Below are 7905 nucleotides of genomic sequence, written 5' to 3' on the forward strand. Positions count from 1 at the left end.
AGGTAGGATTCTCAGAACCATTCTGCTGATTGTTTCTCTTACCTGGTAGGAGTCAGCTGCATGACACCAGCACATCAACATAATTTATAGCTGGAGTGCAAGATGCCAGTGTTTCCTTGGGCATGGAAAACACTTGCTCAGGGGTATGCTGTGAACTAGCAGAGCATGTGTGCTGGGATACTTGCCCTGCTTGTAGAGATCTGCATTTTCTATAACAGGAGCTTTACCTGCAGGATGAGCTACAGACGAAACATGTAAATCCACCTGCATGCACGTGAGAGCCGACCTGTGAAACAGTGAAGCAGGGTCATTTGAGAATGCTTTAGTAAGAAAGAAAATGAGAAAACAGGCAAAGGAGAGTATTTACATTAAAAGCTTGTCTAGCGATGGCTGCTGATTAAAACATTAACTTCTTTGACTCTTTTCTGTGTAGAAGAATCCCCTCCCTAAGCCCTGGAGGAAATGTTGCCTCTGCAGAGATGGAGGGTGGGTTCAGCATTCCAGCTGCAGATGTGGCTGGAGTTAAGTCTCTGGGAGAGGAATCTGCCAGCAAATGTCACACTCCTGCTTGCTATGGAGTTAGTAATTCAGCAGTGGTCCTTTGTGTCTTGCAAGTGAGGCTTGAAAACAAATTGCTCACTTCCAGAAAGAGGAACAGGGCAGATTTCTGGATGTACTGAGCTGCCTAATGATCAGAGACCTGGAAGTTCCCAGGTACCTGGTTTTGTGGGATGAAGGCAATCAAAATTAAGACAGAGGTGCTTTTTGGAGATCCCACTAGATAACATGGTAAAATTCAGCTAGACAGATATTTACAGTAGTTTGAGTTTAAAAATATATTCACATTCTTGTGATTTTTAAAGGCTGATGTAGTAGTTGGACCTACAGGATGAGGAAAAAGTATTTTTGCATCTTCAAGAACTTTGAAGAAACAAAAACTATAAAGATCACCTCTGGGAGCTCATAACCAAGCAAAACAGCTAGTTAATGATTATTCTGAGTATATTATTATTTTTGAGGGTTATTTTAAATGTTTATCTATGAAAGCTTCAATCAAACATTCATCAGTCATTGTTGGGAAAATCACTCATATTCAAACCACTCAAAAAATAATTTCATCTGTCCTTTCCCAGGAAGGGAGGGGAAGATGCTGCTTCCCAGTGCAAATGCAAATTTCCCCAAGAAGGAGCTATCACAGCTTTGGCGGGGGAATGTCTTTCCTCATCCTGACTGTTGTCTCAAAGGTAACATGGGGGCTGATCTGCCCCTGACCCAGCCCTGTGACTTTGGGACGTGCTGCTCCTGAAGGAAGCCATCAGCTTTGATCGTTATCAAGTGAAGGGGTTGTAAAATGTCCTAGGTCCAGCAACTGTTTAAAAAACAAAAAACCCATGAAAGCCAGCTAACAAGCTGGATCTGGTCTAGATGTTAGAGTACTTTTGAAGCAAAGGTAATACACTGAGTGGGAGCATGGAATGAAAGCTGATTTTTGTGACTGGGCTGGAGAAAACCTGAGAAAAATTTTAAAATTTGGACCAAATCTATACTGATACCTAACTAGGACAATGTATGTAATGTGTTACTTACAGGTGAAAATTACATACATAAGCGAAGCTTGTAGATGAGGTGAGTTTAAGGCAGGCTGAGGTGAGGCAGTGCATGTCCAGACCTCCACTGGCTTTATGAGAATAAGGATTTAACTAAGTTGCAAATTGCTTTCAGGGCAGAACCCCCAAATACTGTAGCTTTTGACTGAACCAAGTGTCATACTAGGAGGACACTCTGTGTAGGCCAAATGGACCTCTGTGATTCTCTTTTATGTTGCAAGAATTTTGAACAATTTTATATATTTGAAGCATCTCTGTTGTTCCTTTTAAAATGTCAGCAGGTGGACATTTGGGCTGTGAATATCCTAGGCTAAAATATTGTAGCAGGCTTAACAGGCAGGAGAAACTTCCATACTGATGATTTACTCTAGGGTTTTAAAGTAATCGTAAGAGGAAAAAAATGCCAAAAGAGCAAAACTTTTAAAAATAAATTCTCAGTAGCAATTATGTGATTTTAAAACAGCATTTTAAAATCTTTTTTTGAAACTGATCATTTCTGCTTTTCAAACAGCAGTCTATTTGAGGAATTACAATTATCCATTATTAAGTTAAAGGAGAAAATAAGAAACAATTCATTTAACTATACACTTCTTCATATTGCTTGACATAATTTCTTCTGTATCTTCTCCACAAAACTTTACTCCCTATTTTTTACATAGAAATTTTTAGTTCAGCATTGTCTCAGCATTCAGATACATGCTAACTTCAGTTTAGAGAAAACACTCAATATGGCAGTTGCATAATAACAAACATTTTCCCCTTAATTTCTGGTGGTGAGACTGGTCCTAACTATGACAGTTATTTCTAATTATATTGACTAAACATTCAGGCAGCTTCTACTCAGCAATCTCAAATGTGGCTTAGCTTTTTTTCCTCTGTAGCTTCTACCCTGGAATTCAAATTAATGCAGCTCAAAGCTTTATCAAGGGATGAAGAATGAAATACTTCATCCAGCAGTGAAACATCAGCTTCCTGCTATTGCCAGATGAACAACAAACCTTTATTGAGCCACGTATCAGAGTCATAGAGCTGGAGCAGAAATCTCTCTCCTGTTTAGCAGCCCGACGTCTCCATCAGGGAGCAGAGTGCTGACATGCCGTGGACAGTGTTGTAGGGAGGTTCTGTTGCTTGATCTTACTTGGCTCTAACAAGTATCCTAAAATTACCCTGCCTTATTAAGATGGGAGAAGCATTAATTCTTTTTAGCTGGTAATCAAGAGGTTGTTTAGTAACAGGTCTCAAAAATAAGATTCAGTTTGTAAAAGTGAGTTCCTTGTGGTTTTGTCTTTCTCTGTAGGGACAGAATTCCCAGCTACCATCTCTCACCAATACACATAATCACCTAGTTGCTGAATGTCCACAGCAACTCCCTTTGGAAGTCAGCTTGGAGAAATAACATTGGCTGTGGTCGACATGAAGGGAGGACAATCCGTGGTGGGAGCTGAAAAATAGTAAGAAACATAAAAGGGATGTGACCCTTATGCCTGAACATGTAAAACAGAGTTTCTGGCAGCTGTGTGTGATCGGGGAGCAGTTCTGGCAGAGAACAGGAGATGGCAGTGCCAGACAGGGCCAGAGAGAGCCCGAGAGAGCCGGGCAGGGCCTGACAGAGCCAGGCAGGGCCAGGCAGCACCAGCCAGCAGGGCTCATCCGTTCACAGGACCCTCTGCTGCTTCAAGGAAAATGGGAGCTGAGAGCAGATCAAAGCTGATCACGCTTCTTTCACACTAAAAGATTTGACTTTTGTCTCAAGAATTCTCCCCTCCACCCGTGCCCTTCTCCCTTTCATTCAGGTTTGCCGTGGTTACCCATGGTTTTGTACAGCTCACTTCGGATGTATTTCTTGCTCTTTCAGCAAGTCCCTGGCTTGGCAGCGCAAGAGTATGAAGCTTTATAAATGGATACCAGTGCTGCAAGTGATTATCCTGAGTCACATGACAGACAATAAATGGAACCACAGTTGGGAAGAAGTTTTTATTTTTCTCTCCTTTTTTGTTTGTTTGTTTTGAGTTTTGTTTTTGTTTGTTTGGGTTTTTGTTTTGGTTTTTGTTTTGGGGTTTTTTTTGTTTGTTTTTCATTGCTCTTGTAACCCAGTTCACTTCCAGAATATTCATCATTTGTCCATGTGTCACATAACTGTTCTGGGCTTGCACAGGATCTGTTGTGCCTAGAATTTGCCCTGCTTGTTAATTTCAACGCCTAGCAGAAATGGGTTGCGGCAGCAAAAGCTGTCTTTAGCTGTGTGCTAGGTCAGAACTTTGACAGACTGGTTGGCAACCACTGAGAGTTTGGTCTGCACCTTCCCCTTTGCCCATCCATAACCCCGAGTCTGAGAGCACTGCTTCAATCAGCATGGCCAAGGTTTCATCGCAGCTGAGTCCAGCAGCCAGTGGCTCGGCTGGGAGATGTGGCTGCCTGTGAGTATTTCTGCACGTTCTCAGCTCACCATGCACTGGCATTGTCAGCTTGCAGGGGGGCTTTGTGAATTGTTAAAAAAAACAGGCAGGCAATGCTGAGGTTCCTACAGCAGACATCATCCTATTGCACAGAGAGGAACAAAGCTAAAACTACTGAAATCAATCAAAAATCTCATTATGTAATTGATAGCACGGCCACATACATGCCACATACATGCCTCGTTTCATTAGTTTAGGAAGTTTTGCTGCCAAGAGCTGATGTGGAAACTACAGTAATTAGTCCAGTGGTATACCTGCTAAAATGGGTGCAATTTCTCACTAGCAGATCAACCTGCTACATGAAAAGTAGTAAATGATTTATTTAATCAACAATTAAAGGCTATTAGCACTCCTAGAAAGATCTGATTTGTCTCAGACATTTGAAGGTACTCCACCAGAAACTCCTCTTCCATCTGCAGTTCATCTCCAACTGTATTTTTTTAACTTGTGAGTGAAGTCAAATGCTGGAACAGTTGCTGCTGGTTGAAAAGTGTTTAAGCCTTGCAAATGGATTGCTAGTTAAGACCACACCACTTAAAGCCTGCCTTTGCTCATCATAGTGACAGCTAAAAAAATATAGGTATGAAGACAAACAGATAGTCTAACATCTCCTCTCTATTAAGCATATCCAAAATGTCTGCACAAGGTAAAAACTAAATCTAGTATATATTTTGGGAGATAAATATCTAGAAATAAAAGTGATTTGGCTAAAAAGCCACTCAGATTCTGACTTTCAAGGAAGTTCAGGATTTATATAATTGTGTATATATATATATGGGTGTTGGAATTAGATGATCGTTAAGACTACTTCCAACCCAAACCATTCTATGATTCTGTGATTTTAAAAACTTTTTTTGGAAAAAGTCACTTAAGGTATTTGTGCTGATCCATCATACATTCATATCCAATACATTCTGTGCAAGGGTCGGCCCACTGAGTCCTTGAAGACAGGAGATGCAAACTGACTTTTTGGATAAACTGACTCATTTAATAAATGAGGTTTACTTACCTGCTTTCTTGGGTACAGATGTGACCTGAGATCTGCCATGTGACAGAAAACAGACAGGGCAGGAGCTGTGTGGAGACCTTTCCCTTCGCCTCTGCCTAATGACTGCACTAAGCCCAGCCCAGGCTGTGCAGGACTGTGGTGACCGCCCCGGGCTGTAGCACGTGGCTGCAAGGGCAGCTCTGATGGCTGCAGGAGTAACTCATGACACTCTTGCAATCGCCAAGATCCTGGTAACACACAGACCAACCAGGTCTGTGAGTAGAGCATTGATGATGGCTAGTGTGAAACTTTATGAGAACCTTCGAGGACTTTCAAGAAGAGTCATAGAGAATCTGTTTTTAAGAAACATACATCTGTATTCTGGATAATTTAATAATAGATTACAGAAAAATTGTACTAACCATTTTGTTTTGGTTTGGTTTTTTTTTTTCCGAGTAAAGTTTTACTAAATATTTTGGCTTCAGCTAATTTGCTGGATCACCCTTAAGTAACAGAATAATTCCATAACTGATGAAATGTATGTAGAGTGACACAAAAAAGACGACAACTCTTTTTATCAGAATTCAGTGTTTGTTTCTGAACCCATATTAACAGTGACTAGGGTGACAAAAAATCAAGTGCTGGAATTCCCTCTTTCTGTTAAAAAGCTATACCTTATATCTGCCAGACTACTGTGGCATGTATTAGAAGTCAACATTTCTGGAGTAAATTTCTAATCTAGTGCTGCCCAGGAAATAAAACCAGTATTTCCCTCTCCTGTTTGACAGAGATTCCAGTTTTAGTACCTTTCTAATCAAAGCAGCAATCTGACAGAATCTCAGTTTGGCTGATTTCAGGGTGCTGAAAATCTTGGATAAAACCTGCAGTGCCCTTTAGATTATTTAATGTTTGAAAAGTCTTAACTCTAATCCTGCTAATTGTGAAAAGCACTTAGGTACCTCTGTGCTTTTTCCTTTTGAATAATGGGATTTGTGTTCCTGAAAGTCACTGATTGTGAAATGCATCACCGTTCATGCATGATTCAATTCATAAAGCAGATCTTGTTTTTAAGGTAATGCAAAAGTCAGTGTTTTTTAAAAGTGTTTAATTGAATAGTGACAAGGTATAGCTCCTCATTTACTTCATAATGTGATGCAAGAATAAATTATGAACATGGGAGCTGAAAGGATCTTCTGGGTCACTGAGTTCACCCCCACTGCTGCAAATTAATGTGCACATCTGAAAAGCCAACAACTTCAAGTAATTTAAAAATATAAATGCAAACCCACAGTAAACAGAACCTAAGTTATGCACAGAGGTTTCTATAACACTACTGTCATGAATTCAGCCCTGGTATTCTGGCAACAGCCAGTAAACAGAGAGACACCCACTGACAGGTGAGGATTCTGCTGTCTGTCACACATGTTGGCTGTTAGCCTGTGGTCAGCAACACCTCCTCATGCTCATCATCCTCTCTGGTGAGGATGGACAGTCACACATCAAGTGTAGCCTTTCTAAACAATATATTATGAGTCCCCTAGCGATCCACCCTCATTTTATACCCCAGAGACAGAAGTGAATGGATCTACCACCGTTGTAGCTCATTGGTTTTTGTCAAGCAATGGCCACAGGATTATTCTTTTCTCCAGCCCAGCATTTAAAAGATGAAGAATGGCTCTTGTGCCCTCCTTGGACACAGAGGACATTTTCAGCTGTGAACATCAGGCTCCAAAAACATGTGGTGCACTGATCATTCATTAACTGTTGTATCAACCTAATTCTGCTTTCAGAGAGCCCATAAAACAACTCTGAAGTATATCACCTTAAAAAGATCTGAATCAATTTAAATTAAAAAAAAAATCCTGTTAAGTCAGTATATAAAGACTACCAGTGATATTAGAAAGTCCACGACTGGAAATGTCTCAGTGCTAAGAAAAATTGACATTCAAGCCCCAGTAAATATTTAAGTTCAAGTACTTCAGGATGTGCAGATAAAACACTATTCCATTCTGCTTAAAAATCTTAAAAATGCCAGAATTTAAAAGCTGCCACAGGACCTGTGTCCCAAATGGAGGGCTGCTTTACTTTTATCTGCAGTTCCTTATTTCTGTATATTGTTCTTTGGGGTTTTTTCCTCTGAATTTTTGGCTGCTGTGGTAAGTGGGCTTGGTGAATGTGGAATAGACTTGCTTTTGCCTAAGATATCATAAAAAAACCCAAACAAATAAACAACACCCCCCCCCCAACAAACCAAACCCTACCACAGTATGATTTTGGCTTAGAAATATTTTGCCTTGAAAACCACCTTTGATCAATTATTTCTTTCTGCCCTTTTTCCCCCCCCAAATTTAAAAGCAACAGAATAAGTTTCAGTGCTACCGTAAAATTTAATTGTTTTTATTGCATTTGCAATCTCATTGTAAATGAGAAATAAAGCAGTTCTGCTTTATCTGCAAGTGCAAAGGCTCAGCTGCGAATTCATGAGAATGAGATTGCACAAACACTCAAAAGACGTCACAGTAATCTTCAAATCTTAATTTTCACATGAAAAGTAGTCTTTTCAGAAAGGAAAAAAAACTCCAATCAAAATTCCAAATTTATAAATAAGGACTCTGTGCACAAAGGAACTCTGTGTTTGCCATAGAGTGTCATATGATGGCAAAAGATCATGAGGGTCACGCCAAGGATTACATGATCCAGAACAAAACACAACATGCATCTCCTACATGAAAAGCATGTCGGACAAAACCCGTGTATTTGCAAAGCCTTGGCTTTTTGGTCTCCAATTTCTCATTAAATCTAGAAGAGGTTGTTCCTACCCTCATTAAATCTGTATTTCCTGGACATGTAGTGG

This window comes from Chamaea fasciata, unplaced genomic scaffold (genome assembly GCF_029207755.1).
Source record: "Chamaea fasciata isolate MVZ Bird 193981 ecotype frontalis unplaced genomic scaffold, bChaFas1.0.hap1 SCAF_13, whole genome shotgun sequence".
In the NCBI taxonomy this organism is placed as follows: Eukaryota; Metazoa; Chordata; class Aves; order Passeriformes; family Sylviidae; genus Chamaea; species Chamaea fasciata.